General features: G+C 34.9%; 1 pseudogene; it reads left to right on the top strand.

The window, feature by feature from the left end:
- Positions 1 to 1629: 1629 nt before the first annotated feature.
- LOC128285651 (uncharacterized) lies at positions 1630 to 4964 on the top strand (annotated as a pseudogene).
- Positions 4965 to 20401: the final 15437 nt, after the last annotated feature.

The raw sequence follows: 20401 nt of genomic DNA, 5'->3' as shown, positions 1-20401 counted from the left end.
GTGACCAAAGATGAGCATGAAACTGTGCTTGAGCAAGAAGCTAAAAAGCCTGTGGACGAGGAGGAAGCACGGGAATTCTTAAAATTTATTAAGCACAGTGAGTACAACGTGGTGGAACAATTGAGTAAGCAGCCAGCACAAATTTCGGTATTATCCCTGCTGTTAAATTCAGAACCGCACCGGAACGCCTTGTTAAAGGTGTTGAATCAAGCTTACGTGGCAAAAAATATATCCGTTGAGAAGCTTGGCAGATGGGTGAATAACCTAAACGCGGATAATTTCATTTATTTTAGTGATGATGAAATACTGCCCAATGGTAGAGGTTCAGTGAAAGCATTGCATATCACAACCTGCTGCAAGGGTTATATAATATCGAACGTGCTTATCGACAATGGATCGGCACTCAATGTCATGCCTTTGGCCATACTTTCTAGGATTCCGATGGATTTGTCCTATCTAAGGCCCTGCCATTCTACAGTAAGGGCATTCGATGGAACAAGACGAGAAGTCATAAGAAAAATTGAGATCCCTCTAGAAGTGGGTCCCTATATATATGATGTTGAGTTTCAAGTCATGGACATTACACCATCATACAATTGTCTCTTGGGAAGACCTTGGATCCATTCTGCTGGAGCAGTCCCATTATCCCTCCATCAAAAGGTGAAATTCATCATGGATGCCTGTTTGGTCACGTCGAGGGAGAAGAAGATATTGTAGCATCTATTTCTACCGACGCACCATACATTGAAATGAGTAAAGATGCTTTAGAATGTTTCTTCCGATCCCTTGAATTTGTCAATGCCACATTCGTCGCTGAGGGAAACAGAATTCCCGCGCCAAAACTGTCAAGAAATACCAGAATGAGAGTCAAACTGACTATAGGAAGGGGGGCTCGAGCGAGAAAAGGTTTAGGGAGATATCTACAAGGAATAGTCAGGGCTCTAAAGCCAGTACACCACAAGGCCTGATACGGTTTGGGGTTTCAGCCAGACATACGTCAAAGAAGAAAATAGTGGAAGAAGGATCAGGAGAGAAGGATTGCGAGAACTTTAGGCCGAAAAGTAGAATGAGAGCCCATAACGTACCCTCCTTTGTCAAAAACATTTACATCTGCAGGGATGATATACCCCAGACAGGATAATATACAAAGCACGCTGTTATTAATTGAAAGGGGTCTTTAGAATGTCAGTATAAATGTCATTGACAAAGGAAGTGAGGCTATTAAAGATGTTTCAATGATATGCCCTTGTCCTCCTGGTTTCATGTTGAACAATTGAGCTGCCGAGGACCTTCTTGTAGTTTACAAGTCTTCAGAGTAATGCTCAAACATTAACCCTCTATTGTGTCCTTAGATATAATAGAATTCTTTTGTAAGAGCTTGCATTCGCTCTTTATCATTTAAATGATCTGTACATTTGCCTCATACCATGTCATAACATTTCGTTTGTTGGTTCCAATACTGGGATGCCACTTTATAGTTTCCTTTTCCATTCAACTTTCAAGTGCTCAGATATCAATGGCATGAACAAGCCCGTTACGAGTCCTGAAATCAATTTTGAGAGGGCTATTTGTTTAGGAGAATTCGAAGCCGAAGAAAATGCTGAAGACTATGTTTCGTCTCCTGACTTGCTAAGAATGGTGGAGCAAGAGGATAAACAGATTGTGCCTCATCAAGAATCTGTTGAAACAATAAATTTGGGAACTGAAGAAAATAAACAAGAAGTGAAAATCGGGACCTCTATTTCAGAGGACACCAGGCATAACTTGATTGCTTTGCCCTGCGAGTACAAAGATGTATTCGCATGGTCATATCAAGACATGCCAGGATTGGATGAAGATGTAGCAGTCCATAAACTCCCATTAAAGCCAGAATGCAAACCTATTCAACAAAAGCTAAGATGAATGAGACCTGAGATGTTGTTAAAGATAAAAGAGGAAGTCAAGAAGCAATTCGATGCTGGCTTCCTACAAGCCTCCAAATATCCAGAGTGGGTGGCTAACATAGTCCCGGTACCAAAGAAAGACGGCAAAGTACGAATGTGCGTAGACTATCGTGACCTGAATCGAGCAAGTCCTAAAGATAATTTTCCTTTGCCACACATTGACACGTTGGTGGATAACACAACAAAACATTCATTATTTTCTTTCATGGATGGATTCTCGAGGTATAATCAGATCAAGATGGCCCCTGAGGATATGGAGAAAACTACTTTCGTAACAATGTGGGGAACATTCTGGTACAAGGTGATGCCATTTGGGTTAAAGAATGCTGGGGCAACATATCAGAGAGCTATGGTAACATTATTCCATGACATGATGCATAAAGAAATAGAGGTCTACGTCGACGATATGATTGCTAAGTCTCGAGGGGAAGAAGAGCATGTAACGAATCTGAAGAAGTTGTTCGACAGACTGAGAAAGTTCCAGCTAAGGCTCAATCCCGCCAAATGTACGTTTGGGGTTACCTCGGGAAAGGTGCTAGGCTTCATTGTCAGTGAAAGAGGTATCGAGGTTGATCCAGATAAAATAAAAGCCATTCAAGAGTTACCACCCCCGCGTACGCAAAAGGAAGTCAGAGGATTTCTAGGGAGATTAAACTACATCGCCCGATTTATCACTCAACTTACTAACCAATGCGACCCAATCTTTCGACTCCTTCGAAAACATAATCCTGGAGAATGGAACGAGGAGTGCCAAGTGGCTTTTGACAAGATAAAACAGTATTTGTCTAGTCCTCCGGTACTAGTACCGCCAATTCCAGGCAGACCATTAATATTGTATCTGACAGTGTTCGAAAATTCAGTGGGTTGCGTACTGGGGCAACATGACGAGTCAGGAAAGAAAGAAAAAGCGATCTACTACCTTAGCAAAAAGTTCACTGAATATGAGGCAAAGTATTCGTCCATAGAGAAATACTGTTGCGCTCTGGTTTGGGTAGCTCGGAGACTCAGGCAATATATGCTGTATCATACGACATGGCTAATTTCAAAGTTGGACCCAATAAAGTACATGATGGAATCACCTGTACTCTCAGGAAGAATGGCACGATGGCAGATCTTACTATCAGAATATGACATCGTCTATGTGAGCCAAAAGTCGATAAAAGGGAGCGCAATAGCTGACTTCTTAGCAACTTGAACAACAGAGGAATACGAGCCATTGATATTTGATTTCCCAGATGAAGACTTGATGTGCATTACAAAAAAAGAATGTGAGTCATCAAAAGAAAAGTCATGGAAAATGAGCTTTGACGGTGCATCGAATGCCTTGGGGCATGGGATTGGAGCAGTCTTAGTATCACCAGAAGAGAACCATTATCCGTTCACTACCAGGCTGAATTTCTTCTGTACCAATACCATAGCGGAATATGAGGCCTGTATCATGGGACTTTGTGCAACAATTGAACGAAACATCCAAACTTTAGAGGTATACAGAGACTCAGCATTGGTGATTTATCAAATCCGTGGAGATTGAGAAGTGAGGGATTCAAAATTAGTCAAATACAGTGATCTCGTGGCAGGTTTGATTAAAGAATTCAAAGAAATAACTTTTAATTACTTCCCACGAGAAGAAAACTAGTTAGCTGATCCCCTGGCCACTTTGGCTTCAATATTTAAAGCAAATAGAGAAACATAAATAATGCCTCTTCAAATGAGCATATATGAAGTCCCTGCACATTGTTTCAGCATTGAGAAAGAGCCAATGGGCAGCCATGGTTCTATGATATCTTAGAATACATCAAGAATCAAAGGTATCCCGAGCAAGCAAATGAGAACGACAAAAGAACAATCAGAAGAATGGCAGCAGGATTTGTTCTTGATGGGGACATCCTGTACGAAAGAGGAAAAGATCAGGTGCTCTTGGGATGCGTGGATGCTGTTAAAGCCAGAAAAATACTTGAAGATGTCCATGAGGGAATGTGTGGGACACATGCCAATGGTTTCACTATGGCCAGGAAAATTATGAGACTCGATTATTATTAGCTAACGATGGAAAGTGACTGCATTAGTTTTGCACGAAAATGCCACAAATGTCAAATTTATGGTGATAAGATTCATGTAGCCCCTTCGCCCCTTCATGTCTTGACTTCTCCGTGGCCGTTTTCTATGCGGGGCATGGATGTTATAGGGCCTATCTCTCCAAAAGCTTTTAACGGACACCGGTTCATTTTTGTGGTTATTGATTACTTCACAAAATGGATAGAAGCCGCTTCGTTTGCCAACGTGACAAAGACTGCAGTCTGCAGGTTTTTGAAAAAAGAAATCATTTGTCGATATGGTTTGCCTGAAAGAATCATTTCAGATAATGCCATGAATCTGAACAACAAGATGATGAAGGAGGTGTGTGAGCAATTTCAAATAAAGCATCATAACTCATCACCCTATCGCCCGAAAATGAACGGAGCTGTTGAAGCAGCAAACAAGAATATTAAGAAGATTATTGGGAAAATGACCGAGACATATAAAGACTGGCACGAGAAGCTACCCTTTGCTCTGTTTGCATATCGCACATCTGTACGGACATCTACGGGAGCAACTCCTTTCTCTCTGGTCTATAGAATGGAGGCTGTGCTATCTATCGAAATTGAGATTCCCTCTCTACGAGTCTTAATGGAATCGAAACTAGAAGAAGAAGCAGAATGGGTTCGAACTCGATATGACCAGTTAAACCTCATCGAAGAAAAACGTTTAAAGGTAATTTGTCACGGACAGATGTTCCAGAAGAGAATGATCGTGGCCCATGACAAGAAAATACGGCCAAGAGAATTTCACGAAGGAGAACTTGTGTTGAGAAAGATTCTCCCAATACAAAAAGACCTGCGAGGAAAATGGGCACCAAATTGGGAAGGACCATACGTCGTAAAGAAAGCATTCTCGGGCGGAGCCTTGATTCTTACTGAGATGGATGGGAAGGAGTTACCGAATCCAGTGAACTCAGATGCCGTGAAGAAATATTATGCTTAAAAAAGAAAATCAAGATGAAAACCCAAAAATGGCATCTTAAAAAAAAAGGGGGGGTCAAGGTGAAAACCCGAAAAGGGCATTTTGATTAACACAAAAGATTAAGATAAAAACCCGAAAGGGCGTTCTAATGAAACAAACCCGGGCTTAAAGAGCAAGGCGACCTGAACAGTGGGTCAGATGATGAGACTACAGTACTTGAAGCAGTTCTGAAAGCTCGAAATCTTCTACGCAAGAAGCCACACTCGAAAAGATTCTTGATTGAGGAACGTGGAAGAGTTCATGTGTTGAATATCTTGAGCATTTGTATCCATTGAATGCGATCTTTCTTCGCTTTATGACACTTTTTACTATTCTTGATTAACTTTCTTTGTTTGTACCTTTGAAGTAAATAAATGTGAGGTATCCCTTTTGTCCCTACCTGACTGTTTTCATGCATCTCATTATGTGGCTTATTTACATGATAAATAGTGAAATGACATACTCTAAACAAAAGAAATGTTAAGCATTACCTAGATGAAAATTTGACAAATACAAGAGCCTCAAAGCAAGGACAAAGTTCAATCAGGGGCAAAAGAGTGATATCTGAGAAACGTCGATTACTCGCGAAGCTTGAAGACGGGTACAAAGCTTGAAGAGAAAGTCAAGAGTCAAAGTAATGAACGCAGATCATCAAAAATCGTGACGAAAAAGAGGCATACGACAAACATGCCTAAGGCGCATTGCATAATCATGTAGGCATAAAGGCATTTAAGACAAACATGTGCATATCATGATAACATCATGCATGACATATACAGGTGCTCCAGCAGGGCAAGAAGATATGATAATAGCTGTACTGAATCAAAGGAAAAGACGCTTGAGTTCTACCAATGACAGGTTTTGGTATTTTGATGTTTTAATTCATGTTTTCAAAAATCAACTCATATTGCGAGAGGTGAGTTGAGCCTTTTAATTTCTGTTTTTAATTTATACTTTTCAAAAATCAACTCATATTGCGAGAGGTGAGTTAAGCCTCGGGGCACGCTGAGGTAATTTCAATTTTTATTTTTCAAAAAATCAACTCATATTGCGAGAGGTGAGTTGAGCCTCAAGACACGCTGAGGTATTTTCAATTTCTGTTCTTCCAAATTCTATTTTTAATTTATACTTTTCAAAAATTAACTCATATTGCGAGAGGTGAGTTAAGCCTCGGGGCACGCTGAGGTAATTTCAATTTCTGTTTTTCAAAAAATCAACTCACATTGCGAGAGATAAGTTGAACCTCGGTTCACATACTGAGGTATTTCCAATTTCTGTTTTAATTCATGTTTTCAAAAATCAACTCATATTGCGAGAGGTGAGTTGAGCCTCGGGGCACGCTGAGCTATTTTCAATTTCTATTTTTTCAATTTATATTTTTCAAAAATTAACTCATATTACGAGAGGTGAGTTGAGCCTTGGGTCACATGCCGAGGTATTTTCAAATTCTACTTTTCAAATTAAGTTTCAAAAACCAACTCATATTGTGAGAAGTAAGTTGAGCCTTGGCTCACGCGCTGAGCTATTTTCAATTTCTGTTTTTAATGTCTGTTTTTAAAGAGTCAATTCATATTGCGAGAAATGAGTTGAGCTCAGGATCACATTGCCGAGTAAAGAATAAAGATTGGAGTTGATTGAAGACACCAGATTTTGTCTCCCTGAAGTTGCAGTGAAGTTGATCAAGGATATCAAATCTTGCCTTTCTAGAGTTACAGAAGAGAAGACCACAAACCTTATCTCACTGAAGCAATAGAAGAGCAGATTGAAGCTGTAGATCTTATCTTTCTGAAGTTACAAGTGAAGCAGTTCGAAGCCACAAGTCTCATATAATTAAAGTCACATCGGAGTAGATTGAAGCTACAAGGCATATGTCAGAAGATGCAGTGGATTGAACCAAAGCTACAAGATACAGTGCACTGGAAGGAGACTATCTGAACAAGACGAGCACTTAAGAAGCCAAAGCTTAGCAAGACTGGGCAAGATTGCCCTTTCTTTGTGTCTTTGCTCTATTCCCGTTACACGACAATGAGCAAAGAGGGGCAGCTGTTATAGGCCAATTTTGGGCCATTTACAATACCCTCAGCCCAGTTTCATTTACAAATTAAACCCATACACATCAACTTTAACCCAATACCCCTAAACCTATTACAAATTGAACCCAAACCAATCTAAACCCAAAACCCACCAGCCCACTAAACAATCAAACCCAATCTCTAAAACAAACTAATACCCACTAACCCACTAATCCAATATTACCAGCCCAATACCTAACCCTACGTCCAAAACAACCCAAGATCCAAATCAGAAAAACACCCAACAACCCTAACCCCTATTCCCACTTGTGCTGAACCTACCCCCACTTGCCTTCTGACACCAGCACCGGCCACCTGCTCCACCGTGCCCATCCCCTGCAAGATGAAAGGAAGCACGCAAACAGAAAATTTAGAAAAAAATAGACAGTGAAAACAGGCTATAAAAGCCATGAAACAAAATGTAAAAAGGGCTTTTTTTTTTCTTTTTTCTTTTCATTCGGCAGTAAGAAAAAACACAAAAACAAGAAATAAAACATTCAATTTCAGAGTCAACATAGTGATTCAATCAGCGTTCAAATATAGAAATAGCATTCATACAAACAAAAACACCAAGATCGAAGGATTAAAAGCTTAAAAAACCCTAAGGTGATTTCTTTTTTATTTTAATTTCATTTTTTTAGTTTATTTTCTCACCTATACATATCAAAACATATAAAAAAGGATAATATATATATATATATATATAAAAAGGAAAACTTTTACCTTTTCCAGCCACCCCGTGCGGTGGCCGGCGCCGGCGACGGACGGTGACCGACGATCGGCCGGTGACCGGCCCCCCTAGCCGGATTTCCTTCCCCCCTCCCTTCTCTCTTCTTTCTCCTTCTTTTTTTTTCTTTCTCTCCTCAAAATGATTTTTTTTGTCAAAAATTGGCCTTATATAGCCCTCCAAAACAACGTCGTTTTGGGGGCTGCCCTTTAACCCCCAAACGACGTTGTTTTGGCCTAACCCGATCCGACTCGACCCGTCTTACCTTAGGATCCGTGTGTTTTTTGTTTGATGGTCTAATTGCGCGATTGGCCCTTCCACCTTTTCATGTTTTCACAATTGAGTTTTAAATATTTCCTAATTAGGCCCCGAAATTTGTTGTGCTTTGTGATCTAGTCCTCTTCCATGCGTTGCGTTTTAGGAGGAGGGAATATTGCGCTTTTGGTCCCCCAGAGTTGCCCGCGTGTTTATTTTGGCCCTTTTCCCTTTTATTTCCTTTTAAATTTGACCCAAAATTCTGTTCTTAGTTCGATTTAGTCCTTCTTCGTTTATTTTCATTTCTTTTTTTACATATTATTAATATTATTACTATTATTTTATTTCTATTATTATCTTTATTATTACTGTTAGTATTATTTTCATTACTATTATTTTATTAACATATTAATTATTTTTAACGTATTATTATTACTAATGATTATTATTTCTAGTTTTATTATTATTATTAATATTAGTGTATGTATATTATATATGTATGTATATATATATTTATATATAGTACTATTTTAATTACTTTATTTTAATATTACTATTATATTATATTTGCTTTTTATATATTTCATTATTATTTCTAATATTATTATTATTATTAGTCGTTATTTATTTCTAATATGTATATATTATGTAAATGTTTTAATATTATATTATATATATTTTTCATATATGTTATGTATATAAGTTTTAATATTATATTTTATATATATTATTATATATATTTTAATATTATTAGTTATATATTTTTATACTATTATATGTATATTTCTAATATTATATTGTATATTTCTAATACTATTATATATATATATATATATGTGTGTGTGTGTATGTATTTGTGTAGTGTACAAAATAGTTTTATTATTATTATTATCATTTCTAAGGTATGTATATATTGTATATGTTGTATATATGTTATGTATATATTTTAATATTACTAGTTATATATATTTCTTATACATTTCCATGTACATATTTTTATACCATCTTATGTATATATTTTAAATACTATATTGTATATATATATATATATATTCTTAGTACCATATATATATATCATGTATATATTTATTTTACCCTATTATATTTATTATTAATATTAATACATTTATTTTATCATACGTATATATATATATACTTTTTAATATTGTATTTTTATACATATATATGTATATATTATGTAAATATTTTATCGTTACTAGTTATATTTTTACTATTTTATGTATATACTTCAAACATTATATATAGTTTACATACATACTCTTAATATCATGTGTATCGTTCATTATTTCTATTTCATGTTTTATTCTATTATTACATGTATCTTTATTGTTTGTAATATTATTGTCACACTTATATTTGCTTCAATATGCTTCAAGGCAACATATCGATTTAATATTAAGTCATCGATTTCATCGCTATGTTGGGTGAACATCAATCGACTCGTGTTAAAACGGTATGTCCTTCTCAAAAACCAAAAAAATTAAAATTTCTCGTGTTTTGATCGGGTCGCGATTCAATGTTATTTTGAACTTGCAATTTTGAAAATTAAGACAACACTTGTCTAATAAGATACCAATTTTGGGCGTCACGAGGGTGCTAATACCTTCCTCGTGCGTAACCGACTCCCGGACCCTCATTTTCTCTGAATTTTGACGTAGACCTAAACTCGGCCTTCATTTTTCCAAAAAATGAATGTCTTTTCAAAAGAGATGATTTATTAGGTGTCCGATCACACCTAGAAAAAAGGATCGGTGGCGACTCCCCTTTTTTATAAAATCAAACCTCGATTTTTAAGCTTTCAATAAATCGCCATAATTAGTGACCAAGCTAAATTTTTACGTCGCTACACAATGCAATGAGTTTTTTTTGTTAATATTTTCAGATTTGTAAAAATAATATTTTACTTTTTTTTTCAAGATTTAACGATTTTAAAAATGTAACTTTCGTACTTTTTTAAATATTTTTTTGCCCGAATTTGTAAAAAATTAATTTTTAAAATTATTGTCCAGAATTTTTTTTTAGAAAATCAAAATGATATTTTAGTTATAGTTCAAGGACCAAATTAATAATTAACCAGTTAGATTCATTTAGATTAATGTGTCACATCACAGATAAAATTTAACGGTGGGACTAATTTGCATGTTTCAAAATGTATAAAGGCTAACTTATCTATTTTTTGTACAGAGGTCGAAATACAATCCACCCCTAAGAATAAGGATTTCCCTAGTACTTTTACCTTTGAAATATGAATGTAAAAATTTTTAAGTTTATTTATTTATAAATTTAATTAGTTATATAATATTTTTAAAAATTCATGTTTCTATTATCAAGTTTATTAATAATTAATAATTTTATTTGAAAACATTGTTACTTTTATCTATTTTTTTAGAATTTTTTACTTTTAAATTAATGTAAGCAAGTGATTTGCTAGTTGCATGAGGGAAGTAACAATGGTGGTAGTATCAAGCATGCAATTTTGCAGTAAAAAATGAACTAACTTTCCAATATCCTTAATTACTTTCATTTGAATAGAACTCTAGTTCGTGGCTTAGTGGCTTGGGTGCTCATCTTAAATACCTATATCGTGGGTTCAAATCATAGGGACAGCATGTCAAAGACATTGTGATATTTTGTAACACCCTTATACCTGACCCAATCACCAGGTTCGAGCTATAGGGAACTACATTCGTTGCCAGAGCAACTACAATCAGTAACATCCAATTCAACATTATTATACACTTAAAACAAAATGATTCATGCATATAATACGATACGTTATCCATTTCAAGGCTTATACGAGCTTATGAAAGCTTTTTTCCTAAACTAAGATCGAAATTGGACCAAATTGTAAAGAATAAAAAGTTTCGAGTCAATGTCGCGACATCAGGATATCCTCATCATGACGTAACTCACTGTTTTGGTTCGTTGTGACCTTGAAACTATGTTGTCGCAACATGAGCCCTAAACTAATTCTCATTGCGACGTGATCCCTGCAACTCAACAACTTCGAATTGGTACCTAAATAAACGCCAAAACATTATCAACCACATATATGCTAATCTCAATACCTCAGTTTCAGTCATTCCCTATAAAAACAAGCTGAAAATACCATGTTCAACATTAACACTTCTTTTATACTCTAAACATTAACCAAATCACATGATCATTACATATACATATTTAACCATTTATGACATTAAACCAAAACATGCCTTAGGTACATGCCATGAGACCAAAAAGAGACTATACAAATATTGCTAAGTCGAGAGGGTCGCTTCTCGAATGCTGGAATCACTTCTCAGGATATAACACCCCTTACCCGGCCTGGTCGTTAAATCTGAGCTATGGGATGCTACTTCTATTACCAGAGCTAATCACATTTAACTCTCAATAACAATTCATTCAATCATTGATTCTGATCATAATTGCATGCACATTATAGTATATAAACAAAATCGATACTCAATTGAGCTTACGAAAGCTCTTAAGTTGACACAAGCATAAATAAGGACTAAATTGCAAACTTTTCAAAGTATGAGCATAGGTATCGATACCCAGGTCAAGTATCAATACTAGGAAAACATCATTCGAGCATACACCAAAATTTCATTTTAAAAACCTTAATTATCAACAGCCAATATATCACAAAATTTGACATATTTTCACATACAAACTTACGCATACTACATACCTAAATGGCCCTCAAAATGTAACTTTCATCTATACATTTCATGTCAACTAAACTACACACAACTTCAAAGATTCTCAATTGTCTTTCAACCAATCATGCAATTAACTATTACTTTCACAAAACATACCATTCATATTCATCAAGTACTCTAGCATCATTATTAACTTTAACATCCAAATGTTTTATCTATAATCTAACACATTACCAATTTGTCCACTAAAGTACATAACATATACCATTCAAAATCCAAAGTACCAATATTCAAGGTACACATATATACATAACGTTGCCTATATACATGTCATATAACCGAGTTCATAATGTTTAAAAGTCTATTAAGTCAATATTTTATGTATAGCAAATTACCCTGAAAAACTACATAACATTGCGAGCTTCAACGAGGAGGTGGACCCCTCGAGCTAGTCTGATGCTCCATTCTAGGGAAGTCCGATAACCTCTTATATTTGGGACACATTGGGGATAATGTGTAGTCTAAGTGTTGGGGGTGCAAATAGTTTTATATGTTTTATTTTTCTTACTTTTATGCCATTTTGTGCATTTATTTTAATTTTTCGTCTTTTTTTAAAAAAATTCCAAAAATATTTTTTGTTTTTTTGTGTAATTTCATAGTGCTTGGACTATAATTAGGTAATAAGTTACTCATTGTACATATTGAATAAGTACATAGAATTTCCAAATTTGTAAATTTGGAATGATATTAGATAATTTGTTATTCTTAATTGTAGACTAATTAGTTCAATTAGCTAATGTGTATAATAGACTAGAGGCAATAACCTAAATGAAAATGTATAAAGTATACCATAGGATGAATAAAGTATACGGATCCTTGTAGATAAATAATTTGAATTGTTAATTGTTTGTTTAAGTAGATGTATGCTTAAAAGAATTGGTGTTAGGTGATTGATTCGGGAAAGACCTTAGGCATTTTTTGAAATAGCCTAGAGCCTAAAAGCTTATAGGTTGCTATGTACCCTTAATTCTTATATCTTTGAGTCTCGAGTACCCTTTTCTTGTAAGCCTTAATATGAAAGGCTCAAGCCTAAACGAGTCTAGCACTTGATCCTTCTTTGTCCCGTTCTTTAAATGCACTATGTAATGGACATCAGGCTATAGGCATTGAGGGCTAGGTAGAAACATTATGGTGGCATTGTGAGTGAAAAGAGAAAATTAAAGAATTACGTGAATTAGTATGTTTAAAAAAAAAAGATAAAAAAAAGGAGGGGTGAATGAAAGAGTGCAAAATAAAGAAAAAGAGAGCTAAATCAAAATTAAGCTAAAAAATGAAAATATTTTGATTCACAATTATAAATTTTGTACGTACTCATCTTGCGTAATACCTTATAAAATTTTGGAGAAATAAGGTAGGTGAGAGAAGGAGAAATAATGAGATGAGCTTGTAAATAAATTGGGGACTAGTAGGGAACAATGTCATGTGCTTAACTGTTTCTAGTGCTTGAAATCGTTTTGAGTATCTATTGTTTGAATTTTGAACCGTCCTAAGCCTCAGAACTTTACAAGTTTAGAAGAACTTTGTGACCTGAATAAATCACCAATGCAATAATTCATGAATAGCTTGCATTTGTTTGAACAAATATGACCAATTCTTTTTAAATATCTATGAGCAATCCGCATAATTCATTTTGATGGATAACACTTGTATATATGTTCATTTCCATTGTCTCTACATTTATTGACATTTTAACTCAGTGAACTAATTATGTTTGCATTAGGAATAAACATGTTAGCTAGATATCACTCTTAAGTTGCATGTGAGGTAGTTCTCGTACGAGTTTGATGTTTGATGTTTTACTGCTATGTGACTTAATTGTCTGATTTAGTACAAAATGCATATTTTCTTTTGCATGTTTAGTGTGTTTGCTTGAGGACAAGTAAATAGTCAAGTGTGAGAGAGTTTGATCTGCCATAATTCGATATGAAAAATTAGGTTTTCCCAGTATACTTAAGAGGATTATTCTCAAGCAAAGTAACCTCTTTTTCATATTTTTCATAGTTTTTCATAATTTTTATATTTTAAGTTAATAAATGTAAATGTCTCGTTTTTACTCAATTTGTGACGCAATTTGGCCAATGGTGCCATTGGGGGGGCCTAACATATAGTTGAGTGGTGTAAGGACGTGTTGGAGGTTGAATATGAGCGAAAATGACACCAAAAGAAAGGATATTGTGATATCCATACCTTGGAATTGAGATACCTCCAACAATATTGAATATTGGAGACCACCATTTAATGGTATCGCGATATCTACCTTCAAAGGCCCTTAAGGTTCGAAACTGCCTAAGGTATTGGATATCCTATTTTGGGTATCACGACACTGACATGTGAGAGAGACAAAATTGGACAAAAAGGGTAGTCTTTGTCCACCCAATCCTCCAATCACCCAAGGCCCGTGTAGGGGCAATTTTGGCAACAAAAAATATCAACATTCCACCTAAAACAACCAATTTTGGCTGAGCAGGAGTGACACACATATTAATTTAGTTCTTAGCTTTAGTTTTTCTAGGCTTTCTCTTAGTTTTTCTGTAACTTTTCTAGGGTTTTTATTTTCTCTTCTTCTTTTTTAGTTTTAAGGTTTATTTTTCTGCATTTACTTCTTATTCTTAGTATTATTTAAGTTATTTATCACTGTAACTTAGGTTTATTTGCACTTTCAGTCCTTGTGCTTTGGTTGTAAGATATTTTTAGCTTTAGTTTAATGTATTTCAGTTTCTTTTACTTTAAATCAGTTAAAGTTTGTTCCTTTCATATTTATTGCTTTAAATTTTCTTATTCAACGCTTTTAGTTTCATGTTTTTTAGGTTTTCTTGTATAAAAATCCAAACTTTTATATTTTTCTTAAAATTTACTTTAATGTTTTCTTTGCCTTTCATTTCCGTGCCCATTCTCTTTATTTTCAGCATGAGTAGCTAAACCTAAAAAAGAGGTTGGTTGATGGATATGTGGGTAAGCTGATTTTTTTTTTTGGAAAAGGGACTAAATCATAATAAATTGGACTAAATCGAATAGACCTAAAAACTTAGGAAGTGATGCCCCTAAAAGAATATCTAGACAAGTGAGACCAATAGGTAATCTTGCTGTACACCAATTTATTAGTCCCTAATTAACCAGTGAGATCAAGAGATAAATCAGATTAATTCGTCTAAGTTGTTAAAATTGAGATTGAGAAATAAAATAGAGTTACTTAGTAATTTAAGCGATTTAAGTTCCTCATTTGAATATCAGCGAACCACATCGAAATCAACCAATCACTGTTAGTCATTTATTAATTTATCTCTTAGCTTTGTACACTTTACAATTTGGTCCTTAGATTAGCATATTTAATTTTCTTGCAAAACTTTCTTGCTATGATTTGCCGTGCTATAAAATCATATCAGTAGCCACTTAAAATCTATAGTGTACGCTATTTATCATTCAATCATCATCTCCTTTGGGTTCGATTCTTAGAATACTCTAATGTTCCATTGTAACACTACAAACATTACAACTGACGTGTACCTTTGCAGTAAAATCGTGCTTTAAAATTTTTTTATAAAATCATTTATTTTATGCGCACGTGTGAATGCGGTCAGTCAACCTTCCACCTCAGGTGAGAGATTTGTTATCATACATAACACTTCTCAAGCTCAACTAGGTGTTGAACAACCAATCAATGAAAATCCACAAAGCTGCTGAAAACACTCTAGTAGATCAAGTTGGTCAAGAAAATCCAGAAATTATTGAACAACCAGTTAAACAACATGATCCACAAGAAAATGTTGGTTCAACATTGAGAAGATCTACTAGAGAAAGGAAATCAACAATTTCTAGTGACTATGTTGTCTATTAGCAAGAGTTTGACTGTAATACTGGAGTTGAGAATTATCTTGACTTATTTTCACAAGCCTTGAGTTGCAATAAGTCAAAATTGTGGTACAATGTATGAAAGCATAGATGAATTCCATAAAAAGGAACAATGTTTAGGATCTTGTGTCATTACCTGTGTAACTCCCCTTACCCGTATTAGTCGCCGGAATAGGGTACGAGGTATTAACAAATTATAGTATATACTATTAAATAAAACCCAACAAAAATATGGCGTGCAATTTGATCATGAATCATTATAATATATGCCATTAACAATACAAACCAATTTTCAAAGGCATCGTACAAAATGATTAGTTTGATACTATAATTAGTATTTTAAACCTAGACAATTATGACATGTAACAAAATAACTAAGTCTGCTATACATGCCATATTTCAAAATGTTGAGTTCAAATACAAAGAGTATTGATAGTGCGGGCGGATCTTCAACGATCTCTAACTCCTATGCTAGCTTGATGACACTATAAGACAAAGGAGAGAAAAGAAAGTAAGCTTATAGCTTAGTAAGTAAGTATATAAATAACAAATAAGGAATCTAATATGTTTACAACATAACTCAATTATATCATATTTTTAATTTTACTATTTACTCCGATTTGATCAAGCTGTCCCTCCAGCGTCATAATCACTAAATAAATCATAACTCGAGTTACGAAACTCGAAATTCAAATCCGTAAAATTTCCCTGAATCTAGACTCATAAAAATTCTTACTAATGTTTTTCTAAAATTTTTGGTTTAGCCAATTATTACAGTTTATTAGTGAAAGTTTCCCCTGTTACACAGCTCAACTAATCTGACCTCTGTTCACTACGAATGGAATTTCTCTCAGTACACAATACAAATAACCATGAAACCTATTTCATTTAAAACTAGAATCAATAAGGAATTTAGGCATATAAACTATATTTCTTAATTTGTTTTGTACAATTTTTAATGATTTTTCAAAGTTGGAACAGGGGATCACATAGTCATCCTGAGCAAGTCACACACAATTGTAAATATCTAAAAATATAGAATTCTTTTGCTTTCTCTGTTTCTTTTATATGAAAATAGACTCATTAAGATTTAGTTTCACATCTTATTAAACCTCTAATTAAATTCCTTATATTTTTGGTGATTTTTCAAAATCACGTCACTGCTACTATCCAAAACAGTTTTAATGCTAATTTCACTCTTTCACACATTCTTTGTACTAACTTCATTTTAACTTATATATATATATATATATATATATATATATCACAAATCATTTTCACCACATTTCATACATCACAAGTATAGGCCCATGACTACAATGTCACCACAAAGCCATCCCGTTGAACAATCCGGATTAATCCTCGATACTTGATGGTTTCAAAGACAGACCCACCATCATATTTCATTTAATTCGGCTCTCTTGTACACATGGTGAATACTTAGTACCACTCATGCGACCTAGCCGATTTGTCTCGTAGCTCTCTTGTCTACATGGTGTCCTTCACTTGGAATCACGCATGCGACCTAGCTACATTTATCTTTCACGTAGCTCTCTTGTCTACATGGGATACATCCCGTATCACACATGTGACCTAGCTACTACATAGTATCTCGTAGCTTTCTTGTACTCATGATGTGCACTCAGCACCATACATGTGACCTAGCTACGCTCCCTCTATTTTATTCGATCTTTCCGAATGTTCAACCGGGATCTCTCTTTCTATTACTTATTTCCATTCTTCCAATAGTCGATTTATACTTCAATATCAGCTAGTATATATATATATAATAGGCTGAAATATAAGAATGTAAATGAAATTAATTTATTATTTACATACAAACTTACCTCGGTGCAAAATATGAGAATTTTGCAATTTAGTCCAAAACTTTCTCCTTCCCCCGTTCGAGGTCGATTCCACGCCTTTCTTGATCTATAACAACTTATTTAGCTCATTTAACACTCGAACTATTTATTTTAATCCAAAAATCACATTATACAAAAATTACATTTTTGCCCCCTAACTTTTACAAAATTACGATTTTTCCCCAAGGCTCGGAAATTTAATTTCCGCCCTTATTCTTATGTTTAATGACCTACTGATCATTTTTCTCTTCTATGGAAACATCAAATTCTCACTCTAACACATAGTTATGAACAATAGGTATTTTTATCGATTATGCGTGTTGCCCGTTTTCGTTAAAAATCGCTTAGAAAAGATCGTTATCCTAACTTCAAACATTCATATTCTACCATCAAACAACAAAATACATGTCTATCATTCATGGGTAAATTTTTAAACATAAACCCTAACTCGAAATAATGGTAGAAATAGATAAACCGAGCTACGAGGATTTCAAAAATATGAAGAACATTAAAAACGAGGCTTGAAATCACTTACTATGAAGCTTGAAAGTTGAAGAAACCCTAGCTATGGAGGCGAGCAAATTTCGGCAGCAACTAGTGAAGATGATGACCAAATTTTGTGTTATTTTTCCCATTTTATTTCATTTAATATACAAATGACCAAAATGCCCTTACTACTAAACTTTCCAAAAATTCCCTCCATGTCCAACTTTTGTCCATAACTTAGGAATGGGTCAAATTGCTATTTAAGACCTCCTAGTTAATATCCCAAAGCAATTTCATACTAAAAACTTCTAAAACACGAGTTTTACAATTTATTCGGTTTAGTCCCTAATCTCAACTTAAGCGCTCAATGCATAGAATTTCATCATGAAATTTTCACGAAATCATGAAATCATATCATAAACCCCAAAATAATTATAAAACAATTATTTCTATCTCGGATTTGTGGTCACGAATCCACTATTCCGATTAGGCCCTAATTCGGGTTGTCACAATTCTCCCCTTTAGAGATTTTCGTCCCAGAAAATCTTACCAGAAAGAGGTTCGCATCTTGTTTCCTCATAGCTTCCTCAGGTTCCCACGTAGCCTCTTCTATCCCATGTATGTGCCACAATACTTTCACTAAGGCTACACTTTTATTTCTTAACTGTTTAATTTCCCTAGCCAAAATCTTTATTGGTTCCTCCTCATAGGTCATATCCGGTCGAATCTCAATTTCTGTTGGAGAAATCACTTGTGAAGGATCAGAACGATAACGTCGCAACATTGATACATGAAACACGTTATGAATTCTTTCTAACTCTGCCGGTAAGGCCAACCGATATGCCACTGGTCCAATCCTTTCAGTAATCTCGTACGGCCCTATAAAATGCGGACTCAACTTGCCTTTTCAGCTAAATCTCAGAATTTTTTTCTATGGTGACACTTTCAAGAACACTTTATCACCCACCTGAAATTCAATCTCTTTTCTTTTAAATCAGATATGACTTTTTCGATCTGAAGCAGCTTTCAAGCAATCCCGAATTACTTTTATTTTCTCTTCGGTTTCTTTAACTAGATCAACTCCGTGAATCTGTTTCTCACTAAGTTCGATCCAATATAAAGGAGTCCGACACTTGCGACCATACAAGGCTTCGTACGGTGCCATTTGTATACTTGACTGATAACTGTTATTGTAGGCAAATTCAATCAAAGATAGATATTTCTCCCAACTACCTCCAAATTTTAAGACACAGCATCTAAGCATATCCTCGAGTACCTGGATTACTCTTTCCGACTGACCATTTGTTTGTGGATGAAACGCGGTACTAAAGTTCAATTTTGTACCCAAAGCTTTTTGTAACTTTTTCCAAAATCTCGAGGTAAATCTCAGATCTCTATCTGATATTATAGCATAGGTACTCCGTGCAACCTCACAATTTTAGCAATATATAATTCAGCTAATTTATCAAGTGAGTAATCGGTACGTACTGGTATAAAGTGGGCTGACTTTGTTAATTTATCAACCACTACCCAGACAACATCCTTCTTTTCAGGAGTCAAAGGAAAACCGGTTACAAAATCCATGGTAATCTTATCCCATTTCCACTTAGGCACCATTACTGGTTGAAGTAGTCCTGAAGGCACTTGATGTTCAGCTTTTACTTGTTGATGATCAAACACTTGGTTACAAATTCGAAATGTCCTTTTCATACCTGGCCACCAATACAACTTCTTTAAATCATTATACATTTTTGTGCTACCAGGGTGAATTGATAAACAACCACTGTGCGCCTCATGTAATATTTTCTGAATCAATTCATCGTTTTTCAGTACACATATCCCGTCTCGAAACATCAAATACGTGCGGTCCAACTCGAAAATCGAGTCGTAACTCGATTCGCATTGAGTTCTCTTGGTTCGCAACTCACTATCGTTCTTTTAAGCATCACAAATCAGTTGGAGAAATAATGGTTTAGCCCTCATCTCTGCTAAGATTGACCCATCATCAGACAATGCTAACCCCGTATTCATGGCTCTCAAAGTAAAAAGAAATTTCCGCTTCAAGGCGCCAAGAACTACATTTGCTTTTCTCGGATGATAATCAATCACTAGCTCATAATCCTTTAATAATTCAAGCCATCTCCGCTGTCGCAGATTCAAATCCTTTTGATTCATCAAATACTTCAAACTTTTGTGATCAGTAAAAATTCGGCATTTTTCACCATACAAATAATGTCGCCAAATCTTCAAGGCAAAGACAATAGCGGCCAATTCCAAATCATGTGTAGGATAGTTCTTCTCATGCGGTTTTAACTGTCTCAAAGCATAAGCTACCACTTTACCCTCTTGCATCAACACACATCCAAGGCCTGCCAATGATGCATCACTATAAATTACGAACTCCTTTCCTGGCTCAGGCTGT

This window comes from Gossypium arboreum, chromosome 2 (assembly GCF_025698485.1).
Source record: "Gossypium arboreum isolate Shixiya-1 chromosome 2, ASM2569848v2, whole genome shotgun sequence".
Classification (NCBI taxonomy): Eukaryota; Viridiplantae; Streptophyta; class Magnoliopsida; order Malvales; family Malvaceae; genus Gossypium; species Gossypium arboreum.
The sequence above is the reverse complement of the archived record's forward strand: the minus strand, read 5'-3'. Positions and strand labels throughout refer to the sequence as shown.